We start from the raw sequence: 8,755 nt of genomic DNA, 5'->3' as shown, positions 1-8,755 counted from the left end.
AGCCTCATCTGGGAGCTCGTACACAAAACTACCAGATGCACAATTAAATAACGCAATGTACAGAATAACCAGAACAATGAAACCGATAGCAATCCCCTGGCTTTCAGTTTTGGCGAACAATTCTGCCAGGAAATATCCACAGAGACTTGCAAACTGCGAAGGACGTTACACATTTTATTGCCAAAGATGACCGTCTACCCATCAACCAAGACCACCTTACTGCTGACTCAAGACCTGGTTCCCCTTCTGGCATCACGCTGCTGTCACCATATTAGGATCTTACCCAGATCCAGAAGAACGCTGGTGAAAAGAGTGGCACTAATTGTAGTGACTGACTCAGAGACACTAAGAGTAGGAGGCACTCTGTTTATTAACGCGGCCTGACAGTAACACTTAGTAACTACGGTTCTCAGTCAGGACAGCTGGTAGACTGCCTGACTGGCGACGCCAAGATGGTGAAGACGGAGATGATGGTGAAGACTCCAGCAGCACGACGGGATCACACTCCAAACGACAGCCACGAGGTACCTTCCCAGGGCCCCTCTTATAGTGTCAGCGTGGCCTGGCTCTGCCCCCGGCCACGCCCCCTTCTGGAACCTACTAGCGGATTCTTGATGTGCCCCTTCCGTGACCCTTCCCCTAGATCCCTCTGGTCTATCACCTGGCCTGCTGTCAGTCAGGGCTGCTGTAAGCTGCAGATCTCTTTCCTGCCAGCAACCAGCACTATGCTGCTACGTGACCAAATCTATGTCACTACACAATGATGAAAAATTAAGAGGATTTACACTTTATGGCAAGAATACAGGAGGTGTTAAGATTGTCAAACACCAAACAGATATCCACAGCAAGGCATCAAGTCTGCATTAACCACACATGGTTGTGGTAAAACATGCATGTGTGATTAATGCAGACTTGATTCCTTCCAATGCGTGTCTATTTGGTGTTTGAACATTTTTGGTTCTTTCGGTAAAGTCACGTAGAAAGAAAATAAATTAAATAGTAGAATACCACGTTTCGATTGCAACACAAGCAACCGTCATCAGGTAATAATGAATGAGAAAACAAACCTAGTAAACTTAGAAATATAATGCAATACAACACAGAGAATCGGCTAACACAACAGTCAACACCCTACCTGATTGATTACGTTCTTCCAAATGTAATAAACGACTTCCACAACGATTCTTGTAAGGGTGCTTCTTTTATTAACTGTAGTACTGCACAGCTCCACTCCTTCCGTCTCCAGGTAATTTCCCTTCTCACAACACCATGGACAAGGTGTCTCTCTCCGGTCCACTAGCGAGGTTCGCTCCGCTCCCCCGATCTCGCCACTGACTGGCGGCGTGCCAGAGAGAAGAGACGGGCTTCGCTGGGGTACCCGCCACGTGACCGGTGGCGAAGAGAGGAGATGACGAGCAGCGACGCAGTCCGGACCCAAGGTTTCTCACCCCTGACCACGAGTCCTCCCCTGCCTCTGCTTTCTTCACCCCGGCTGAGCTAAGCTCCGCCTCTAGCCACGCCCCCTCGTGGAACCTTCCCGATGGTTCCCGAAGCGTCTCTCTCGGCTCCGCCCATCACCTTTGGCCCAGTGTTGTTCCCTCTTAGGATTGGATGGTGATTACATAATAAAGCTTTCGTGACTGCAATGATTCATCTTCTTTGGTTCTTTCGGTAAAGTCACGTAGAATGAGAATAAAATAATAAATTGATAAAATAAAATAACACAATAATATTCTCACGACGTTTCGGCCACAACACAAGCGGCCTTCATCAGGTGAAGGGGCGAGACTGTCTGGTAGGTGGCCAAAACGTCGTGAGAATATTATTGTGTTATTTTATTTTATCAATTTATTATTTTATTCTCATTCTACGTGACTTTACCGAAAGAACCAAAGAAGATTACATAATAGTGCCTGTACCCAGTTACCCTCTGGCAACTACTGGATGGCGCATCTCTCATTACACAAAGATTGCAACATTTGAGAGAGACAAAACACAGACACGGAAACACATAGATACACCAGAAGAGAGAGACACACAGAGACACACAGATAGAGACACACAGATAGAGACACACACATAGACACACAGAGAAATAACGCCTCTGTGTCGAGGCCTTAAATAGATATGGGGGGGGGGGGGCAGAGAGAGAGGGGGAGGGTCTAGAACTTAGCGTGTCAATGAGAGAGTTGTGTGGAAATCCTCCCCGTAGCGGGTCGGCTATGTGTAGCTACGTAGAACGTTACATAGATGTATCGGCCAGTGTTGTGCTTGAAGTGTGAGAATAAATAACAAGCCTTCTACACGACGTGTCTCGGAAGTCGCTCACTACACATGTAAGGACAGAAATGGGAGAAAGCCGAGCTGTAACCACAGGTAGGCACACGATTGGCCACGCGGTACGTGACCCCGGGCTATTAAAGTCAGGGGGATAAAAGGGGAGCCTGGGGGCAGTTGGAAGGTTTGTTCTTCAATATCTTGGCAGTCAAGACCCCCCCAGCCCATCCTGCCTTCTCCAGCCGCTCGCACGGTCTGTGTGACGCCAGCGAGTGCCACTACGAGGTACGTGGTACGACGCTTGAGTGAGCAGGGGTGTAGACGGCAGTAAGCTAGGCTCTTCTCGCAAGATATTCCCCCCAAGTAGTACCGACTTGGCAGCTTAATTTAAGGGATTGTGGTTTGCGCGGAGAATAAAAGTTAGCACAGAGCATAGGTGTGGTGTCTGTGATTTCTGTGTGGAGCGACTGCGTGTGCAAGCCGAGTCCCGGGGTAGCGGTGGGGGAATGCGCGGGGAGAGTGAATGCGGGGCCGCGGCGTGCGTGCGCGTTAAGAGGTAATCGCTCGCATGTATGAGCGCATTCGCGCCCCCTGTGTTAGCAATGGCTGCGGTGTGCACCGTCGCACGTTAAGAGGTAATCGCTCGCAGGTGTGAGCGTGTTCACGGCCCCCTTTGTTTGCGATAGTTGCGTTGTGCCCGGGCGTGTAGTCTAACTCCGTGTGGCTCCAAAGCCAGCAGCACGAGAATGTCCCTCAGAGAGGGCGCTAGCGCGGGGGGCGCCGTCATTTAGTCAGTTGGGGTCCGGCGGGAGCCAACTGATGTGGTGGAGGAGGGAGTGGAACGGGCGGACGTCGCGCCCCACCTGCCTAGCGAGGGCGGCGGGGTGGACGTCGGACCCCACATCCTCTCTCATTGCGTCTCCCGAGGAGTCTTCCTTCCGAATTTCTCACCATCACCACCACTTCCAAAAAACACAGAAAACATTTTTTTATATGTTCTATTTATTGTAGTCATTGTCATTAAACATTTACCATTTCCTCCTTATGCTCACTCGTACCAGGAACGTAACCCTATTTTTCCCGTTGAATAAGGTTTCTGAATTCGTGAAATCAAAATTCTCGAGCGTTGTCAAGAATGTAACCCTTGCGAATAAAAGGGGGTTTACTGTAGTATTCATTCACCATGTATATAACATTGTCCTTGCTTTTGTTCTCTGCAGCCCCTGTAAACTCTCCCTCCTCATGTAGTATGGTGGCTAGTGTTGTACCAACTTCCTAGCTGAATGGGCTTCACCCGAAATAAACGGACAAACCGGCTCTTCTCAATTTAGTTTAGAAAGGAAAGGCATTTTTTCGTTGTTAAAAGCCAACATGATCGATGTTGCCGAGTCAGCGTTGGTCTTGTCTTTGTGAACGAGCGGGCGTCACGAGGTCAAACCCACACCGTCACGCTCCTTGGTGTCGCCGGTACAGGAGAGAGCCGCCGCAGAGCGACGGCCGTTTCCACCGAGGGCTGTCAGCGGCAGATCTCATTTCTGTCAATTCACCGTGTCTGGGGAGAGACAAAGAGGGACTGAGAGTTGAGGGGGCAATGGCTGTGGCGGTGATGGTGGCTGTGGCTGTAAACACGGCACTGTGGGTGTTGTGGGGTGTCCTATATGGGAAGCGGTAGTGCAGCGGGTTAGCACGCTGCGTTACAATACCGGCGACCCAAGTTATATTCCCGCTAGTGGCAAACACCAGTGACGATTATCTGAACCGATCCTGGGCCCTCCCCTCGGTCGACTCAGCCTTAAATGAGTCGCTGCGGCAGTGTGTAAACATCGTCACTGAGGAGACAAAGGTGGCCAGGCATAGTGTTGGCCACCAACCCTGTCGTGTGCCTTGCATTTGACTCATATATCCTTGTCTGTTTACACATACGTACAAGTCATCCTGTATCTGTTTAATACTGAAGTAACTTGTAATTGCGCTAAGGTCAGTATAAATGCATCTCTATCCGAGCTGACTTATGCAACAGGGAATTAGGATGTTAACATTGCTTTATGTTTGTGTGATATTTTACATTTCTCATGTGACGCAGTTGTTTCTATTTGCTTTGTTTGCTGTACTTTATTATTTGAAATAGATTTTGTCATTTTGGTGACCTAGGTAAACGTTTGCAAATGAGACTCTATCCTAGTCTCATGAGTTCCCACCTAGTCATTCTCTCACCCACCACCTCGCCATCTCACTGATCCACTCACTCACACACTCACTCATTCACTGTGCATATGACACTCGTGCTAATCTCGCTTGAGCTCCCACCTTGTTAATCAAAATAAACTTGAAATGTGTAGGCCACCCCCAACTTGCCACGTGTGTCTGCACCGCTGGTTTGTGGAGTTGTGACACCTGGTCGACTCAGAGGCTCCTGAAGGCAGCCATCCTCACCAGGCTCAGGGGAGAACTCCACGTGCCATCCCTTAGTCATTAGCGACAAAAGTAGAGGCCTGTTGTGGGGCCTTCTTTTGTCTGAAGACCGGGGCAAATCGCCCCTTTAACACCCCCGACACGCTCCCACCACCATGGGAAGTCCTGTGCGTGAGCAGAGACACCAGGCACATCTCTCATCCAGGTGAGCAGGTTGGCACATTCCGCCCGCACACAAGTAAGCTGCCGAGTCACGATGACATACGAAGTAAAACATCGGCTCGAAGGAGGCTCTAGAATCACTCTGTGCCTGGAGCTACGTGGGGCTGGGCCGGGTGAAACCAGAGTCAGATTTAGTGGCTGCGGGACAGGGCGGGGGGCAAACGGGATATTTGTCCAGGGCCCAACGCTGAATAGGGAGCCACAAACAACAAAATAAAAAATAAATCCCCATTTAAGACGCAGTCCACTTGTTTTCCCAAGAAAGGTTCAGTAAGCCTCAAGATAATAATAATAATGCAATTTGTAATGCACACGATATTTCCCCGACGTAAATAACTGTGACTGAGGCGCTGAGCTAGGCTCAGCGTCGCTCTAAAGCCACACGAGAGAGAGGTGGAGCCTCTAAAAAGTCAGGCAAAGATTGAACGCTGGTGCTGCTGCTACTGCGAATAAGCAGCAGCGGGAAGATGATGGTGAGAATGGCCACGTTCCAGATGGATGGAGCTGGCACAGAGAAACGTCACCCGGCTGTGCCGGTCCTGCTGCTTGGTGTGGACAGGAGGTTGTGAGCTGTAGTGCAAGATGATGGGCGTGAAGAGAGAGATACGGTAGACAGACTGAAAGTAGAAATGCGGCGGCGCAGGGAACTGATCTTGCAGCTGACCCTGCTGGTGGTAAGCCAGCGGAGGGAGTGGAGGGAGGTGAGGTGGGAATCAAGATGAGGATGATAGAGGGGCCGAGGACGTAACAAGCGAGATGTTTTTGCAACGAATGGAGTTTCTTAAGGTTACTTATTTTACGATTGTATTTATCAAGTAAAGCCGACTGAGATATTAGCTATTTTTCAGCAGCAACCTGGCCACAAATGATAGCTCAACGAGGTGGCTTATCATGTGGAAATGTTTATAGCATCCACATAATTTAAACGCATCTTGATTCTTAATTTGGAGAAAAATCCACGCGACCACGGGGTGTCAGAATATGCGGGGTTGGGACCGACTACCATAACCTCCTACATACTAGGCGAGGGAGATAACATCTCACCACCGTGGTGCCCCTGATACCAAAGTCAAATTCCAGAAGGCCAATGAGGAGAGAGTGGTTAACGCTGCCGATGGCTGTAGAGACATTGAGGCCAACGAGTGTGATGATGAGTCCACAACGGAGAGATCTGTCATCGATGAGTCTTGTGAGTGCAGTAACAGTGGAGTCGGTGTAACAGAAGGTGCCAACTTGCAGCAGTCGACGCTGGGAGAGGTGGCGATGTGGGCCTTGAGCTGGACGAGCGAGGGCACAGCGTTCCAGGAGTTTTAGGGAATTTGTAAAACACGTTTTTTTAAAAAATAAGTTAATTTTCTGTGTAATTATAGAAATGTGAGAAATCCGGATGAACGTTGGCGTGTTTACTGGGGATTTAGGAGGAATACTTTTAGAACGGCGTTATTGGGGTATAATGGTCTGCAAAACTTAAGGGTTGACTGAGAGTGAGTGGTCCGCGGGTTGAGGCAAAAGGTTGACTTAGCCAATGATGTAGGCCTTGCTGTCTGATGTAACTGGACGTGATGTATTCTAGATTTGAAGCTTTCGTGACTGCAAGGATTCATGCTCTTCGGTTTTTTTCGGTAAAGTCACGTAGGTAAAAAAAAAGATTTAATTTAGTTGTTCTTCATTTATTTTATTTTTTTTCCTACGTGACTTTATCGAAAAAACCAAAGAGTATGGACGTGATGTACCCAGTAAACATCGAACGTTGGGACATCGTTGGGCTCACGTTCGCCCAACGTTCAATGTTTACCGGGTAGCAGTTGCCTGCGTTATTAAAATCTGGCAGCAGAGGGGGCCCAAGGAAGATTGGGAAGGACTTCCTGCACCTGTGAACACAACCTGTGGCTTTTGTGTAGTCCCGTGTGCGGAGCGGTAGTGGAGTAGGTTCACGGTCACCAACACCAGTGACGATTATCTGAACCGGTCCTGGACCTCCGCTAGGTCGACTCAGCCTCAAATTAGTACATGCCCCCTATCGCACGCACACTCGCTCATCACGCACCCTAGCATCCGTTCACCCAAGCACGAAACGACTCACCCGCTCACCTACCCTACCCTCCCACCTACCCTCCGACTAATCCACCCACCTACTCATTCATCTAACCAGTCGCTCAACTCGCCTACTCCACTCTCATACTCACCAATTCCACCATATACCCCACTCACTTTCCCCACCCTCAACTACCCACTCACCTACCCCATCATCCCACTCACCTACCCTACTCTCACACTCACCTTACCAACTCACTCATCCACACACACAACCCTAATGCCACCCAGTGGCACCCAATGCCAGCACCGTCCCACTCACCAACACACTCGCCCACTCACCAACACACTCGTCCATTACCCCTCCCCACCCTGTCACTTAACCTCGGGTTGTCCTCTCCGCCGCCACCCACAGCCCCCACCCAGCTTGACGCGTTTCCGCAGGGAGGCCGCTCGAGGGGGCCGAGGGAGGGGCCCCGGGTGTTGGCTGCTGTTTAAGTGACGAGCGCTTGACACGCTGGTCGCCACCACCTCATCCTCCTGCTGCTGCTCAGCAGGTGAGCCGCCTTATCTTGCGTATGTATATATGAACTTCCTTAGCGCTGTACGTAGTCAACCGTGCGTATCAAGGACAGCATTGAGTGGTTGGCTGGGTGAATGAATGTGTCGGTGCGTGGGTGCTTGACTGATACGCTGGATGAGTGTGTTGCGATGTGAATGTTTCGCTGGTGAGCTGACTATCCGTGTGCTTGAGTGAGTGCACGATTGGTTGCGTTAGTGGCTAGCTAGGTAGCTGGGTGCTTGAGTGAGTTGGTGGGTGAGTAGCTGGGGGAGTGAGCGGCTGCGTGAGGACACCACACTGCCTCATTTTGTTGTTTGCTTGAGTTCAGTAAAGTCTCCTGTGCTTCTTCACTTTGGTTTAATTTATATTTCCTGTATTTTTTTAAATCTCTGTTTCTATCTCACTCGCAGTGGTGTTATCTCTATATCAAACCTATGCCTGCCTGTTATAAAGAAGGTACAATCCGTTACAAAGCTTGAGGCTTGGTGGAATCTACATCATTAGACCTCTTTTGCCAGTACCAAATTATAATAATAGGGTTTTTCCCCCTTTTTTTCCTCTTTTTTGGCGTCATCTGGTCGAGCACCAATTGGGTCGAGGCTCAAGAGAAAGCCGACCCTTTGGTGTGGACCAATCAGTTTCAAGGACAATGCATATATTATCAATGTATGTTTTTTTTGTATTTTGACTGCAGGTATTGTGGTTAATGCAGACATGAATCCTTGTAAAAAGGTTTCAGTTTTGTTGCCAGAAAAAAAGGGGAAAAACCTATGATTATAGCTTCGTGGAATGTTGAGGTTTGCCAGTACTGTGCTATATTTCCAATACTGCAATTACCTCTCTTAACCCGTGAAGCATTACCGAGGCTCAAGACTCCTTTTCAGTAGGGTTGTGGGTCCCGACGTCGCACCCCACCGCTGGGCAGGTGGGGTGCGACGTCCGCCCGTTCCGCTCCCTCCTCCACCGCGTCGGTTGGCTCCCGCCAGGCCCCCGCCGACTGAATGATGCCCCCCCCCCCCCGCGCTAGCGCCCTCTCTGAGTGGCATACTCGTGCCTGCTGGCTTGTGGCCACACGTAGTTGGACCACACACCCATGTACACCACAGCTATCGCTAACACAGGGGGGCACGAACGCGCTCGCACCTGCGAGCGATTACCTCTCGACGCGCGCGAACGCCGCGGCAAGTGTGTATTCGGTATGGGGGTCGGGGGAGGTTGTGGCGCTCCGACCCCACGCTCTCATGGTCT

At 50.1% G+C, this 8,755-nt stretch overlaps 1 protein-coding gene and 1 long non-coding RNA gene across 2 annotated transcripts in view; one reads left to right on the top strand and one right to left on the bottom strand.

The window, feature by feature from the left end:
- Window positions 1-2,470: 2,470 nt before the first annotated feature.
- On the bottom strand, window positions 2,471-7,404 carry LOC142930511 (uncharacterized). The gene is made up of 3 exons (XR_012946447.1): window positions 7,330-7,404; window positions 4,711-4,854; window positions 2,471-3,829 (listed from the first exon to the last, which is right to left on the bottom strand). It is a non-coding gene; the product is annotated as an uncharacterized LOC142930511 (long non-coding RNA).
- Window positions 7,394-8,755, top strand: part of SQOR (sulfide quinone oxidoreductase) — a 26,734-nt gene continuing 25,372 nt past the window's right edge. Inside the window, exon 1 of the mRNA XM_032968572.2 lies at window positions 7,394-7,502. The gene's annotated coding sequence lies outside the window, so the exon portion shown is untranslated. The remainder of the gene's footprint in view (window positions 7,503-8,755) is intronic.

Source organism: Petromyzon marinus, chromosome 40, assembly GCF_048934315.1.
Source record: "Petromyzon marinus isolate PM22_M1 ecotype Great Lakes invasive population chromosome 40, UKy_Petmar_22M1.pri1.0, whole genome shotgun sequence".
NCBI lineage: Eukaryota > Metazoa > Chordata > Hyperoartia > Petromyzontiformes > Petromyzontidae > Petromyzon > Petromyzon marinus.
The sequence above is the reverse complement of the archived record's forward strand: the minus strand, read 5'-3'. Positions and strand labels throughout refer to the sequence as shown.